This window comes from Manis pentadactyla, chromosome 18 (assembly GCF_030020395.1).
Source record: "Manis pentadactyla isolate mManPen7 chromosome 18, mManPen7.hap1, whole genome shotgun sequence".
Lineage (NCBI taxonomy): Eukaryota > Metazoa > Chordata > Mammalia > Pholidota > Manidae > Manis > Manis pentadactyla.
In genome coordinates, this window is record NC_080036.1 from 2,044,412 (window position 1) to 2,060,359 (window position 15,948).

At 37.7% G+C, this 15,948-nt stretch overlaps 1 long non-coding RNA gene across 1 annotated transcript in view; it reads left to right on the forward strand.

The window, feature by feature from the left end:
* Positions 1–341: 341 nt before the first annotated feature.
* LOC130681468 (uncharacterized) overlaps positions 342–15,948 on the forward strand; it is a 52,824-nt gene continuing 37,217 nt past the window's right edge. Inside the window, exon 1 of the long non-coding RNA XR_008994646.1 lies at positions 342–608. This is a non-coding gene — a long non-coding RNA (uncharacterized LOC130681468). The remainder of the gene's footprint in view (positions 609–15,948) is intronic.

The following is a 15,948-nucleotide window of genomic DNA, read 5'->3' on the forward strand; positions in this document are numbered from 1 at the left end:
TTGGTTTCCTCTACAAGATGTAGATCATAATACCAACCTCAAGTGGTTTGCGGATGATTAACTGAGTTAAACACCCGAAGCGTTTAAAACTCTGCTTATTACGTAGTAAGAGTTCAATAAATGTTAACAATCATAATTTTTAAAGGAGGACTACTGGGGTGGGGAGAGAACACTGGAGAGTCGGGAAGCCGGGTGTGAGCCCTGGGCCTTTGCACCTAAATCTCGAGCCTCGGTTTTCCCGTCTGTAAACCTAGGTGGCTGGAGCGGAACAAGTCGGAGACCAATAGCATTGCTCGGCGTCAGGGACCAAGGGGCGGCGAGGAAGAAAGGTTAGCGACGAGACCGGGGGCGGCAGTGCGAGCGCAGCGCGCGAAAGGCCCCGCCCCTTCCTGGCCGCGCCGGGGAGGCCCTGGCCACAGCCGCCCGCAAGCAGTTCCGCTGCCGGAACGCTTCCCTGCCCCGTTCGCCCTGAAGTGCTTTCCCAAGGTTCGGGCCGGAGAGAGGTCTTGTAGGCGCAGCCGCCGAGGCCGTCGGCGCCGAGTAGGGTCTCCCACCCGGGTCAGAGCTGGGTGTCCGCGCCCTGCCCCCTCCCAGCACCCAGGCCGACGGTGAGTAGCCGGGGGAGCGGACCGGGACGGCCGCGGGCCGCGTCGGGGCTGGCGCTCTCGGGCCCCCGCTGCCCACTCGGGGATGCGGGCTCGGCTGTCGGGGTTCGGGGAAAGGGGTTGTCGACCGCGGAGCCGTTCGCCGAGCCCGACCGGCGGGGAGGAGCGGGCGGCGGGGTCATGGGGTGGGCGGGGCGGAGCCGGGATGGGGGCTCTCGCTCGGAGCTGCTGTTGCTCTTGGGACTCAAGAGGGCGGCTGGGCTGGGCCTCGGTTCCTCTGTCCCCCTCATTTCTGCTCCCCCAGAATCTTAGCTCTGCTTCCCGGATTCGGTTTCCTGTGTCCATCCTGGGGTTGGACACCAGACTCAGTCTTGGGTCCCAGTTCCTGACTTTTGCGTCCTGTAGGTCTGTCCCGGGCCTCAGTAATTAGTCCAGGTTCCAGGGGTGTCGTCTCCTGAAGTCCGAGGGCGGGGCTATATGAGTAGATACAGAGGTTCTCTTGCAAATCTTTTCATCCAGACCCGATTAGGGACTGCCTGCGATCAATTTGGGAGTGCGCTTGGGAGTGGTTCTGGATACGGAGGTCCGTGTGGTACCAGCGAGACTCTCAGGATCGTTGTTCATTGGAGAACTTGCTCAAGCTGTTGTTGAAGTCACTTCTTAACAAAACAAGTTGCTTGAGGAAAATATGTAGTTAAGATAAGTTCCTTTATTTTCCTGCAGACATTTAAAAAAATACTGTTCTCTAATTTGCATTCTTAATTCTTGTGGTTCTCTGAAGTCACAGTTGAATCATGAGTCTTCAGTCTCTGCGGTTGTTGCACGAATTGATTGCAGAGGGTTGGAAGAATACCACTTTTTCCCGAAGTTTGTATATACTTTCCTATTTGGAACTGTCATTCTCCTTAACTTTTACAGAAGAATTGTTCTTGGTAACTCCAAAGAGGCTGCAGAAGTTCACACAGGTGGGCAGAGATGTTTTATGTTGTCTTTTTTAACTTATATTTTGAGGTGTTTACCTCGGGTAAATTGAGAATTTTCTAGAGGAAAAAGTGATGCAGGTAGTTATTTTTTAGTATGCAAATTTTAGGTAATTAAATGCTGAAATGTTTGTCGGGTTCTCCATATTGAATAGTGATTTTAAAGTTGTCATAAGGGAAGGCAGTTACTGCAGCTTGTGACTCTAGATGATCAGTGTTTTTGCAGTGTAAAGTGTACACAAATCACCTTTGTGAGACCAGTGATACTTCCTGCACTTCTCTTGTGCTTTTATGAGTACTTACACTGTAGGTTTTGGATACTTACCTCATTCCCTCCCCTCCCATCACTGGAAAGGGAGGTAATACCATGAACTAGGGAAAATAGACTGAAATGACAAGTTCAGTGAGATCTCCTATGTAAAAGAAAATTTCTTTCAAGGATATTAATTTCAAGGTATCAGTTAATCTTAAACAGGCAAAGGGTGGATGATTTTTAAAGTCCCTGGAAAAAACTTTGGAGGGATGATTAGTTGCCTGGCCTTTAGATTTAGATAGAAACTGCAAATTCTTAGTCATTGGAAGTGCTTATTTGTTTAGAGCATACAGTTGGAATATTGGAATTGAGAGAATCTGGAGAAGGAGTCAGGGTAGATAATGGTTAAGGATCTGTACTCAAGGTACAACGTAATATGTTTTGTTGGGAATTATTTCAAGAATTATTTCCAGAGAAGAAAAAGGCTATTGGGGAAAATCAGATACCCCTAGGCATTGCAAATTTTATTGTTCAGATCAGTTCAGTAGATACTGAATATTTGCATCGTGAATTTGTGAATTTTATTATAAAATGTATTTTGTCGTAAATTTGTAAATTGTATTATATCATTCAAGTCAGTTAAACAGACACTGAACATGCGCTATGTTAGGCATCAAGGTATGTTAAGTAACCATGTAGGAACAAATAAAGAGTCCACTATAACAACCAAGATTCGTGTTTTGACAATAATTTTCTACGGTGTGTCAGTCACATCATGAAGACATGAATTGTATTGTTTAGGCATATTGAAAATATTTTTCTAATTGGAGGGGAGTATTGTGTGCTTTATGAAAAGCACTTTAGGCATTATAGGATACAAAGAGTAAGTCTTTGGTCTGTAAGAATTTGAAATCTAGAAGGGGATTAAGATATTTGCATAAAAATTTACAACATAAATATATGTAAATACTACGTGAGTGGTTTGACCTAAAGTTTGGAGTTGTAGAAAGGAAAATGGGTTCATTTTTAGCTGGAATAACGGACAGTGGTGGAGGTATAGTACTACGAGGATAGCTCTGAAGTTGTTACTTACTGAACACTTTGCTAGCGCCACGCCCTATGCTAGTTACTTTACATGCATTTTCTAAGCTTCACAATAATATGTAAGCATCTTAGTGAGGACACTGGTGCCCAAATAAGTAACTTGCCTAGACTATGTAGCTAGCAGGTAACTGAGCCCCCATTTGAATCCGAATCTGCCTATTGCTGAAGCCTGTCCATTTACACTATATTATGCTACCTCCCAATAAATTGGTAACATGAGTTCAGCATTGCAGAGGGGAAGACTTTTCTCAGACAAAAATTTAGGAGATGGGAGTAGACGGATGAAGGAGGCTTTTCAAATGAAGGGAACGATGTGAGCACAAGTGTGGAGGTGGGTAAATTCATTGTATACTCAGAGAAAAGTTAGTGGACCAGATTACCTAGAATATAGTGTTCATTTTTTGGGAATAAGAGATGAGGTTTGAAATGTAAATTGGGGCTGGATTGTGGGACATATTTAAATGCTGTACTCAGGAGTTCAACATTTGGTAGGTAATGAGAAACTAATAGTGTGTATGGAATGATTTGTTGCAGAAAGCTGACTTTCAGTGTAGTATAAATATTTCGTAAGGGTAATGGTGTTGGGGTGGGGTAGGCGGGTGGGCTGCGAGGTTGTGGGGGAAGGTTTGGAAGAAGTGGAAGGTGGATCATTTTGAGTGTGGTGTTGGAGTTGGTGGTACTAGGTGCAAAATAGTCTCATTTTGAAATATGTTGAGCTTTTTATATACTTCCTAAATACTGGAAATGCCCAGAGGCATTTGGAAATGGGGGTTTGTAGTTCATGAGAGAGGTCAGTGGTAGAAATACATTTAACATGAATCTAGAGAATAAAATAAATAGATGTACCAGTTGAATCTAAGGAGATAAAAGAACCAAAGGAAAGTTGAGAGGGGAAAGAAAAAACAACCATTTGTTTTAGATGGCATCTGTTTGAACAGAAGGAAAAGACATTAAATAGGTAACTCTATATAGTGGGTAAAAAATTTGATAGTCTATGTACTGCTCCCTCACACTGCAGATTCAGATAGAGTACAAATAATCTGATCTTTGAAAACCCAATGGGGAAATACAGTTTTCTTGCCATTGCTAGCATGAATACTGTGCTATTGTTACCCTGTTTCAGGGAGGACAGACTATTTCAGACTCTGGTCCAGAGTGTCAGACTGATTACTTAAGGACTGTTTGCTTGTTTCATTTAGACATTTGCTGGCAAGTGAAATGTGAGGATTTGGAAGCACATCTCTGATACAGTATTCTGTTCGTTGTATGGATGACTTTCAACTTTGGTATCAATATCAGGAACCTTTAAATATTCAAAGATAATTTTTGTGCCTCCTATTACTACTATCTGCTAATAGTGCCTTTCACAATTTATTTATGAAAGTATTGCATATTTTTAAATCACATATTAAAAAGCATTTAATTACATATTTTTCTTCCAACTCTCTTTTATACGTACTTTTGGTTCACATGAGTAGTTTTGTCTCTATTATTCTGACTGTCAGAGAAGGATAGTATGATCAGATACTTTTATGCATCACAGAATGATACATACATAAAAACTATGTATTTTAATTTTCTATGTGGTTTTTCTGTTTAGATATTTAATAGGGGGAACTGGTTGGTGTATTAATGTGTAAAAGATTGTAGTAGTTTGCAGAAGGAGGCTTAAGAGTTCTAACTTCTGAGGACAGGTTTACTGTTTTTAGGCTAAGTTACTGTGGAAGTGTTTATTTCCTTATTGAGAACTAATACATTGCTTTTGTCTTTCAGGGATATGTTTCTCACTATATTACAGGCACTTGTAAATGTCCTGAGTTCTGAGTCAGTGCTGCTGGAGGGAGGGAGTGGTGTGCTTTGTCTGGACTGGTTGACTTAGTTGCAGTCAGCCTGGTATTAATGAGGCAAAGGTCAGGAGTTCCATTTAGCTTCAGTCTGAGCGATGGCCAGTGAGTACACCTCTCACTCCCACCAGCTGTCTTGGAAATTCCTCGGTTGTCATTGGTCACAAAGGTGACTGGATTTGTGTGGATCTTTAAATATTAGAGGAAATTTAGCATAATGGTTAGGAACCCTGATCTGGAATTAGACAGTTCTGTCAGAATTCTTGGTCTGTGACCTTGGGAGAGTCCCTAAACCCCTCCAAGCCTCTGTTTCATCAATATTGAGTAGCTTAATATTTGGTTTGGGCATGTCCTGCTGTTGCTTTCTTTTTCCAAGTAGGAGTCAGCTGCTTAGACCTGTGGTTCCCCAATGCCAGATTATGGAGTGGTATCTGTGACAGATTTTTCACTTGTCTGAAGTGAAATGACAATGAATTAGCTTTTCATAAACTAAATGTATTGAATTTAAAATAATTTTTTTTCTAAAATTATCTTTTACCATTTTTAGTATAAGTATATTAGTTCATTTAGGAAATAATGATGATGGTAACTGGTAGTTATTTTCTTTTTAAATGTCCTTGGCAAAAATTTAAAGTTGGCAACTCTGTGCTTATCGGCCCTTTTTATTTTTTTAAGATATGGTTATGTGAAATCTGAAAATCTTGGTTTAAACAGAACCAGGGGATTGGTGGACAGCACTTATTTATGCATATTCAGGTTAGGCTTGGAGTACATTATACTCTTCTGTTACACTGCAGGGGTTGTATTATGATTCTTACCATCACTGAATTAAATTTTGCCAAGTTTTATGTTAATACTTATAGCACATTTCAAGGGACAGTGAGATTATTTTCAGTTCAAATAAGTTGCCCCAGGTTATTTAAGGCTCTGTTTCTCAACCAGAGACCCAGGAGGAAACTGACTATCTGTGGGGCCTGCTCAGGGTGCTGCTTAAGTCATTACTCTGTTGACTAGCCAACAAGATAAATAATTTGTCTTTGACATAGTGAAGTAGTAGCAGTTGGCTTTCCTTTTCACCTCTTCTGAAGGAAAGATCTTTGAAGCTAGATTGAGAAAAGCTTTTTTATTTAATATAGCAAGTAAACCTTGTGCAAATATCAGTATTCAAAATGCTTTCTAGAGAAAGAGGAGTTCAGTACTTTGCATAATAAGTTATGTAAGTGGAGCCACAATAGTCCTCCTGGGGACAGGAACCAATTATTAGCATACATGCTTATTGACGCCCTCAGTTGTCTGGATGAGAAGCTTGACGCCTTGGTTCACTTAGAGGTGGTGGTGGGCAGTGGGGGTGGTACTTACGGTGCAAACCTAGCCTAAGTGACTGTTAAATTAAGGCTTAACATTTGGGGTTCTTTTGAGTGTTTTTGGTTAGATAATTTAAAAAATTGAAAGTGCTGTAGAAGTACTTAATATATGTTAGAATGCCTAAAGCAAAATGTTCAGCTTCAGTTGAAATAGCTTAGGCCCTCTGTCTTTTAAAGAAAACTGGAGGTTTGCTGCTTTCAATGTTAAGGATGTTATTGCTTTGTAGAGTTGTGTATTATTCTCTTTGGTAAATAAAAAAACATGGAATTAATTTATTTTAATAGAGCTTAAATTTTTCCTCCAAAGTACTTCTAATGACAGAAATGAATGGTATGCTCAGAAGTCTGGAGATGCAGCCCAGCGTCCTGCTATCAGTAGAAAATTTGATGATGCCCTACAGGCATCATGAAAAAAAAAAGCGTACAGATTTTATTTTTAAAAATTCATATGAATTATGTGTTTGCTATTCTCTATCTGTGTAAACAGTGTTCTAAACAGTGTCAGCTAAAATTGGTGCTCCCTAGAACGGGTGGTATATTCATCCTGTGGGTTTTTATATCCCAACGACATGGCTTGTATTACAGTTTAGTAACACTGTGCTTAACTATTTAATCTTCGTTCATTAAAAAAAATCTTGTGTTATTATGGTTTTTGGTGGGACATAAGGGATGGTGACCAATTCCTGACACTTTCTATATATTTTTTATTTTGGTATCATTAATATACAATTACATGAGCAACATTGTGATTATTAGAGTCCCGCCATTATCAAGTCTCCCCCACATACCCCATTTTAGTCACTGTCCATCAGCGTAGTGAGATGCTATAGTCACTACTTGTCTTCTCTGTGCTGTACTGCCTTCCCCATGCCCCCCACCACATTATGTGTGCTAATCGTAATGCCCCTTTTTCCCTTTATTCCTTCACCTTTCCCACCCCCCCATCCCTTTCCCTTTGGTAACTGTTCGTCCATTCTTGGGTTCTGTGAGTCTGCTACTGTTTTGTTCCTTCAGTTTTTGCTTTTTTCTTATACTCCACATATGAGTAAAATAATTTGATACTTGTCTTTCTCCACCTGGCTTATTTCACTGAGCATAATACCCTCTAGCTCCATCCATGTTGTTGCAAATGGTAGGATTTGTTTTCTTCTTATGGCTGAATAATATTCCATTGTGTATATGTACCACATCTTCTTTATCCATCCATCTACTACTTTCTGTATATTTTTAACAATCAGCAAAATGTTTTAAATACTACGAAAGAGCTTTAATTTCATAGAAATAAAATGACTTTAAAAGGAAATTGAATCAATTTTAAGATACTGTTTTATATTTAAGATACTCAATATCAATATATTTTTTAGTGTTATAGGAAAAATGGCAGCACTGTCTGATAGAACTTTCTGCAATGGTGGAAATGGTCTGTATTTGCTATTCAATATAATGATCCTAATATGACTACTGAGCACTTAACATGTGTCTAGTATTACAGAGGAACTAAATCTTAAATTTTATTTAATTTTAATGAGTTAAATGTGAATAGCCACTTCTGGCTGTTGGCTGCTGTATTAGATTGCAGCTCTGCAGGGCAAGGAATAGGGAGAAGAGAGGTTGGAAATCTTCATTCCACCTATCAGCTCAGTTGTAGGCAGAGATTAGGGTTTGGTAAGTGTTTGTTGAATGAAAGAGTGAATCTTTCTTTGTTTCAATTTTAAAGACTAAGGTTTGTGACGTATTCTAGATTTTTAGGGAGTGGTCACTTTTTTTGTTCTGTGTTGATTAAAAAATTTTTTTATTATAAAGGCATAATAAATGTACAGTTTATGTAATTATAGAATGAACTACCATGTACCACTAACTGGCTTGAAAAATAGAACACTGCCTGCATCTTTGAAGCTCCTTTTACTCTTCACCATTTGTGTTCTCTGACATACTTCCTAAGAAACCGCCATCTGAATTTTGTGTTAATTGTTCCCTTACTTTTCTTTTACTCTTAATGAATGTATTATTAAAAAAAGTCTATTTCCTTCTCTCTTCAAGTTTGGAAGTTCAACTCTATGTAGTTTTCCTTTATTTTATTTCTCCCTGACTCCCAACAAATTAGATATTATTATTGTTTTAAATACTTGTTTGATTTGCCTGTTTATTTTCAAAGGGCCTTTGCTCATCATTCCCTTGTACTTCTTGCCCTCCTGTCAGGGATCTGAGATCAGTTTTTCTCTGCCTGAAATAATATGGTTTAGAGTTTTCTGTAGTGAGGGTCTGTTGTTGGAAAACTTTTTGTTTGAAAGTATCTTTATCTTAGTCTCATTCCTGAAGATGGTTTTTCTGAGTGTGCATTCTTTGGTAGCAGTTTTTTTTTTTCTTTATTAATAGATTTTGTTCCATTCTCTTCTGGCTTTAAATGCTGTTGAAAAATTTGTAATCCATGTAATTGTCATTCCTTTATAGGTATCTGTTGTTTCATTATTTATTTGCTGGTTTCAGAATGTTTTCTTTGTCCTTGGCGTTCTTTTGCACTTTCATTTTGATATGTCGACAAGTTGATTTTATTTATCATCGTTGGAATTCACTAGGCCATGGAATCTGAAGATGGATGTCTTTCAACAGTTTTGAAGAATTTCCGGCCATTTTCTCTTCTGTATTGTTTATCCTGAACTTGTGTTTGTATTTGAAGTATGTCAGATGTTCTTACTTTGCCCACACCCCACCAGTGCCTCTTAACCCTTGTTTGGTATCTTCCATTTTTTTATCTTTCTGTGTTGTGTTCTGCAAAATTAGTGTCTTTTCTTCCAGTTAGTTAATTTTTGTTTTAGCTGTGTTCAACTAGTTTGCTGAATTATTTTTGATATTTTTCACTTTATTTTAAGTATTATTTCCACTTTTGTTGTAAAATATACATAAATATGATTTGCCATTTTAACTATTGTAAGTTGTACATTAAGTGCATTCACACTATTGTGGAACCATCACCATTGTCCATCACCAGAAACTGAAAGCTGTACCCATTAAACAGTAAGTCCTGTTCCTCTACCCAGCCCCTGGCAACAACTATTTTACTTTTTTTGTCTATGACTTGAACTATTCACCTCATGTGAGTGGGTCATATGATATTTGTCCTTTGCTGTCTGATTTATTTAACTTAGCATAATGTTTTCAAGGTTCATCCATGTTGTAGCATGTTCATTCAGTTTTTTGAAAGTTTCATTTACTACATTTTTTCATTTGTACAAGTTTCACTTAGTTCCTTTTTAAGACTTTGTTTTTTAGGTAGTCTTATTCTTTTGGTCATGTTCTCAAGATATCTTTTATTTCTTAAAAACCTATTACAAATTTAAGAAATTAGGATGCTAACCAATTATACTTTGTGTCTGATAATTCCAATATCTGACATCTTTACATGTGCTTCTGCTATTTGTTTGGTGACTCTTGCTGCCCTGCTTTCTTGTCTGTTTTGTAATTTGTAAAGTTCTTTAAGACTTTTTCTGTATTAATTTCGCAGGTTGATTTTTAATACTACTTGAATTGTATAGCTTAGAGCTTATTAAGTAAACTCTGAGGTTAGTATCCAATTAAACTTTGTTTTGAAATAATTTCAAACTTAACAAAAAAGTTGCAAGAATGACACATAGACTCATATATATCCTTTATCCATATCCACCAATTCTTAACATTTTGACATATTTGTCTTTTGGCATACACACACATTCATGTTTATTTTTGTGAGTCATTAAAGAGTAGGTTGCATGCCTTTTTTGCCTCTTAATACCTCAGGATGTCTTTCCTAAGAACAAGGATATTCCCTTATGTAATCACAGTACCATTATCAAATTTCAGAAATATAAAATGATAAATAGTTCAATCAGCATTTTATATTTCAATTCACACATCTCATGATCACATATTGTAGTTGGTAACGTATTTTCTTACCATTTCTCTTTAGTCTCGTTTAGTTTGGAAGATTTCCTTTGCCTGCCTTTGTCTTTCCTGCAATTGAAGAATAGACATCAGTTATTATGTAGGAAGTTTTTCCATTTGGGTTTATCTGCTTTGATCTGATTGCCTCATGATTATTTATTTATCCAGTTAGACCTCTAGAAAAGCCATGTGCCCCTCTCAGGGTATCACGTCTGGATGTACATAATGTTCATTTGCCCCTTGTTAATTAAATTTTGATGAAGGTATTGTCTGGTTTATTCACTTTATAGTTACTATTTATTTTCCCTTGCAACTAATAATCACTCTGCAGGAAGGTATCCTAGTGTTTTGTTTTTTTCTTAATGAAAAACTTAAGTACAGTAATAAGATACCTTTCATTTGTATAGTGCTTTCTACTTTGACAAACTTTTTTATATTTCATGATTTTATTTTAATATTCGTGACAGGTAGTGTCTATTTTACAGTTCTGGAAACTAAGAGTCAGAGACATGTTATTGGAATTCAAATCCTGGTTTACTTAAGAATTTTTTTACGAAGTACAGTGCTTTCTAAGTTACTAGATAGACTGTAAACTTAGGGCATGGTCTGTGTCTTGTTCACTGTTAAATAGTGAGTACCTAGGACTGTGGAATGAATTAGTAATATAGAGTTGCTATCTAATGTAAGGTTCTTGTAAGGTAGTAGTTCCGTTGTAATTGTATTATTTATTTATACATTTTATATTTACATAGGAATATAGACATGAATAAGTATATACATATAATTACATATAAATATAATTGCTGAGAGAATAAAGCTTGTGCAGAAGGGATTTTTGATGCCTTGCATACTTGTAGCTAAATTTTTTCAGATCAGAAAGTTGATGAATTTATACGTAGCAAAGAAAATTTGGCTTTCTTTGCTTAACTGAAAGCATTAAGTGATAAAGGTTAGTGAGACAGATTTTCTGGTACTAATTCAGTTCTTTTTCCAGTTATTAAACAAGTCTTTAAGATTTGGCTGATCAAGATGAAATGACTTAAGGTTTTCCTTAGGTTACTAGGATGTAGTGTTGGTTAATGTAATCTTGTGACTGGTGAATTGGTGTAAGCTGGGCTCTATCCAAATTCACCCCTTTCTACTTGTACCTTCAACCTCCTAGTTTCAGTTAAAGCTGAGAATAGGGCGTGGCGGTTGAATCTTGGTCAGAACATGAATTTACCTATTGACTGATTGATTCAGGAAATAGTTATTGGGGGCCCACTATGTATCAAGAACCATGCTTGTCATTGAGGTAAAAATGGTGAATTAAGATATGTGGTGTTGCTGTCCTGAAGCACAATCTAGAGATGACCAACTGTTACACCCTCTGTATGAGTCATTTTGTTTTATTCATTTTGTTATCATTAATCTACAATTACATGAAGAACATTATGTTTACTAGACTCCTCCCTTCAAGTCCCCTCCACAAACCCCATTACAGTCACTGTTCATCAACGTAGTAAGGTGCTGCAGAATCACTACTTGTTTTCCCTGTGTTGCACCTCCCTCCCTATACCCCCCCACAATATACATGCTAATCGTAAGGCCCCCTTTCTTTTTCCCCACCCTTGTCCCTTCCTTCCCACCCATCTTCCCCAGTTCCTTTCCCTTTGGTTAACTGTTAGTCCATTCTTGGGTTCTGTGATTCTGCTGCTGTTTTGTTCCTTCAGTTTTTCTTTGTTCTTATACTCCACATATGAGTGAAATCATTTGGTACTTGTCTTTCTCCACCTGGCTTATTTCACTGAGCATAATACCCTCTAGCTCCATCCATGTTGTTGCAAATGGTAGGATTTGTTTTCTTCTTATGGCTGAATAATATTCCATTGTGTATATATACCACATCTTCTTTATCCATTCACCTACTGATGGACATTTAGGTTGCTTCCATTTCTTGGCTATTGTAAATAGTGCTGCGATAAACATAGGGGTGTATCCGTCCTTTTCAGACTGGCCTGCTGCATTCTTAGGATAAATTCCTAGAAGTGGAAATCCTGGGTCAAATGGTATTTCTCTTTTAAGCATTTTGAGGAACCTCCATACTGCTTTCCACAATGGTTGAACTAATTTACATTCCCAAAAACAGTGTAGGAGGGTTCCCCTTTTTCCACAACCTCGTCAACATTTGTTGTTGTTTGTCTTTTGGATGGTGGCGATCCTTACTGGTGTGAGGTGATATCTCATTGTGGTTTTAATTTGCATTTCTTTGATGACAAGTGATGTGGAACATCTTTCTGTGTGTCTGTTGACCATCTGAATTTCTTCTTTAGAGAACTGTCTATGCAGCTCCTCTGCCCATTTTTAAATTGGATTATTTACTTTTTGTTTGTTGAGGTGTGTGTGAGCTCTTTATATATTTAGGGTGTCAACCCTTTATCGGATCTGTCATTTATGAATATATTCTCTCATACTGTAGGGTACCTTTTTGTTCTATTGGTTGTGTCCTTTGCTGTACAGAAGCTTTTCACCTTGTTGTAGTCCCACTTGTTCATTTTTGCTTTTGTTTCCCTTGCCCAGGGATATATGTTCATGAAGAAGTTGCTCATGTTTATGTCCAAGAGATTTTTGCCTTTGTTTTTTTCTAAGAGTTTTATGTTTTAATGACTTATATTCAGGTCTTTGATCCATTTTGAATTTACTTTTGTGTATGGGGTTAGACAGTGATCCAGTTTCATTCTCTTACATGTAGCTGTCCAGTTTTGCCAGCACCATCTGTTGAAGAGACTGTCATTTCCCCATTGTATGTCTATGGCTCCTTTGTCATATATTAATTGACCATATATGTTTGGGTTAATGTCTGGAGTCTCTATTCTGTTCCTCTGGTCTGTGGCTCTGTTCTTGTGCCAGTACCAAACTGTCTTGATTACTGTGGCTTTGTAGTAGAGCTTGAAGTTGGGGAGCAAGGGATCTTGCTTTTTTTGTACAATAAAGATCCCTCCCACTTTATTCTTCCTTCTCAGGATTGCTTTGGCTATTCAGGGTCTTTGGTGGTTCCGTATGAATTTTAGAACTATTTGTTCCAGTTCATTGAAGAATGCTGTTGGTAATATGATAGGGATTGCATCGAATCTGTATATTGCTTTGGGCAGGATGGCCATTTTGACGCTATTAATTCTTCCTAACCAAGAGCATGGGATGAGTTTCCATTTGTTAGTGTCCTCTTTAATTTCTCTTAAGAGTGTCTTATAGTTTTCAGGGTATAGGTCTTTCACTTCCTTGGGTAGGTTTATTCCTAAGTATTTTATTCTTTTTAATGCAATTGTGAATGGAATTGTTTTCCTGATTTCTCTTTCTATTAGTTCATTGTTAGTGTATAGGAAAGTCACAGATTTCTGTGTGTTAATTTTGTATCCTGCAACTTTGCTGTATTCCGATATCAGTTCTAGTTTTGGAGTGGAGTCTTCAGGGTTTTTTATGTACAATATCATGTCATCTGCAAATAGTGACAGTTTGACTTCTTCTTTACCAATCTGGATTCCTTGTATTTCTTTGTTTTGTCTACTTGCCGTGGCTAGGACCTCCAGTACTATGTTGAATACCAGTGGGGAGAGTGGGCATCCCTGTCTTGTTCCCGATCTGAGAGGAAAAGCTTTTAGCTTCTCACTGTTCAGTATGATGTTGGCTGTGGGTTTATCATATATGGCCTTTATTATGTTGAGGTACTTGCCCTCTATACCCATTTTGTTGAGAGGTTTTATCATGAATGGATGTTGAATTTTGTCGAATGTTTTTTCAGCATCTATGGAGATGATCATGTGGTTTTTGTCCTTCTTTTTGTTGATGTGGTGGATAATGTTGATGGATTTTCAAATGTTGTACCATCCTTGCATCCCTGGGATGAATCCCACTTGGTCATGGTATATGATCCTTTTGATGTATTCTTTTTTTTGTTATCATTAATCTACAATTACATGAAGAACATTATGTTTACTAGGCTCCCCCCTTCACATACCCCTTCACAGTCTCTGTCCATCAGCATAGTAAGATGGTGTAAAATCACTACTTGTCTTCTCTGTGTTGCACAGCCTTCCCCGTGTCCCCCCACCTGCCACACTATACATGCTAACCTTTTGATATATTTTTGAATTTGGTTTGCTAATATTTTGTTGAGTATCTTTGCATCTATGTTCATCAGGGATTTTGGTCTGTAATTTTCTTTTTTGGTTGGGTGTTTGCCTGGTTTTGGTATTAGAGTGATGTTGTCTTCATAGAATGAGTTTAGGAGTATTCCCTCTGCTTCTATTTTTTGGAAAACTTTAAGGAGAATGGGAATTATATCTTCTCTGTATGTCTGATAAAATTCTGAGGTAAATCCATCTGGCCTGGGGATTTTCTTCTTGGGTAGGTTTTTGATTACCACTTCAATTTCTTTGCTGGTAATTGGTTTGTTTAGATTTTGTGTTTCTTCCTTGGTCTGTCTTGGAAGGTTATATTTTTCTAGGAAGTTGTCCATTTCTTCTAGGTTTTCCAGCTTGTTAGCATATAGGTTTTCACAGTAGTCTCTGATAATTCTTTGTATTTCTGTGGGATCCGTCGTGATGTTTCCTTTCTCATTTCTTATTGTGTTGATTTGTGCTGATTCTCTTTTTCTCTTAGTAAGTCTGGCTAGAGGCTTATCTATTTTGTTTATTTTCTCAAAGAACCAGCTCTTGGTTTCATTGATTTTTGCTATTGTTTTATTCTTCTCAATTTTATTTATTTATTCTCTGATCTTTATTATGTCACTCCTTCTGAAGTCTCCTAAAATGAATGCATTGCATTCTATTTCCTCCTTTAGTTCTGTTAGTATTTGTTTCACATATACTGGTGCTCCTGTGTTGGGTGCATATATATTTATAATGGTTATATCATCTTGTTGGACTGAGCCCTTTATCATTATGTAATGTCCTTCTTTATCTCTTGTTACTTTCTTTGTTTTTAAGTCTATTTTGTCTGATACTAGTACTGCAGCACCTGGTTTTTTCTCCCTGTTGGTTGTATGAAATATCTTTTTTCATTCCTTGACTTTTAGTATATGCATGTTTTTGGGTTTGAGGTGAGTCTCTTGTAAGCAGCATATAGATGGGTCTTGTTTTTTTATCCATTCAGTGACTCTATGTCTTTTGATTGGTGCATTCAGTCCATTTACATTTAGGGTGATTATTGATAGGTATGTACTTATTGCCATTTCAGGCTTTAGATTCGTGGGTACCAAAGGTTCCAGGTTACTTTCCTTACTATCTAAGAATCTAACTTAACTCACTTAGTATGCTGTTACAAACACAGTCTAAAGGTTCTTTTCTGTTTCTCCTCCTTTTTCTTCCTCCTCCATTCTTTATATATTAGATATCATATTCTGTACTTTTTGTCTATCCCCTTGATTGACTTTGGGGATAGTTAATTTACTTTTGCATTATTTAGTAATTAGCTCTTCTGTTTTCCTTACTGTGGTTTTATTACCTCTGGTGACAGCTATTCAACCTTAGGAACACTTCCATCTAGAGCAGTCCCTCCAAAATAGACTGTAGAGTAGGTTTCTGGGAGGTAAATTCTCTCAGCTTTTGCTTATCTGGAAATTGTTTAATTCCTCCTTCAAATTTAAATGATAATCTTGCCGGATAAAGTAATCTTGGTTTCAGGCCCTTCTGCTTCATAGTATTAAATACATCATGCCACTCCCTTCTTGCCTGTAAGGTTTCTGCTGAGAAGTCTGATGTTAGCCTGATGGACTTTCCTTTGTATGTGATTTTATTTCTGCCTCTGGCTGCTTTTAACAGTCTGTCCTTATTGTTCATCTTTTCCATTTTAATTACTATGTGTCTTGATGTTGTCTTCCTTGGGTCCCTTGTGTTGGGAGAT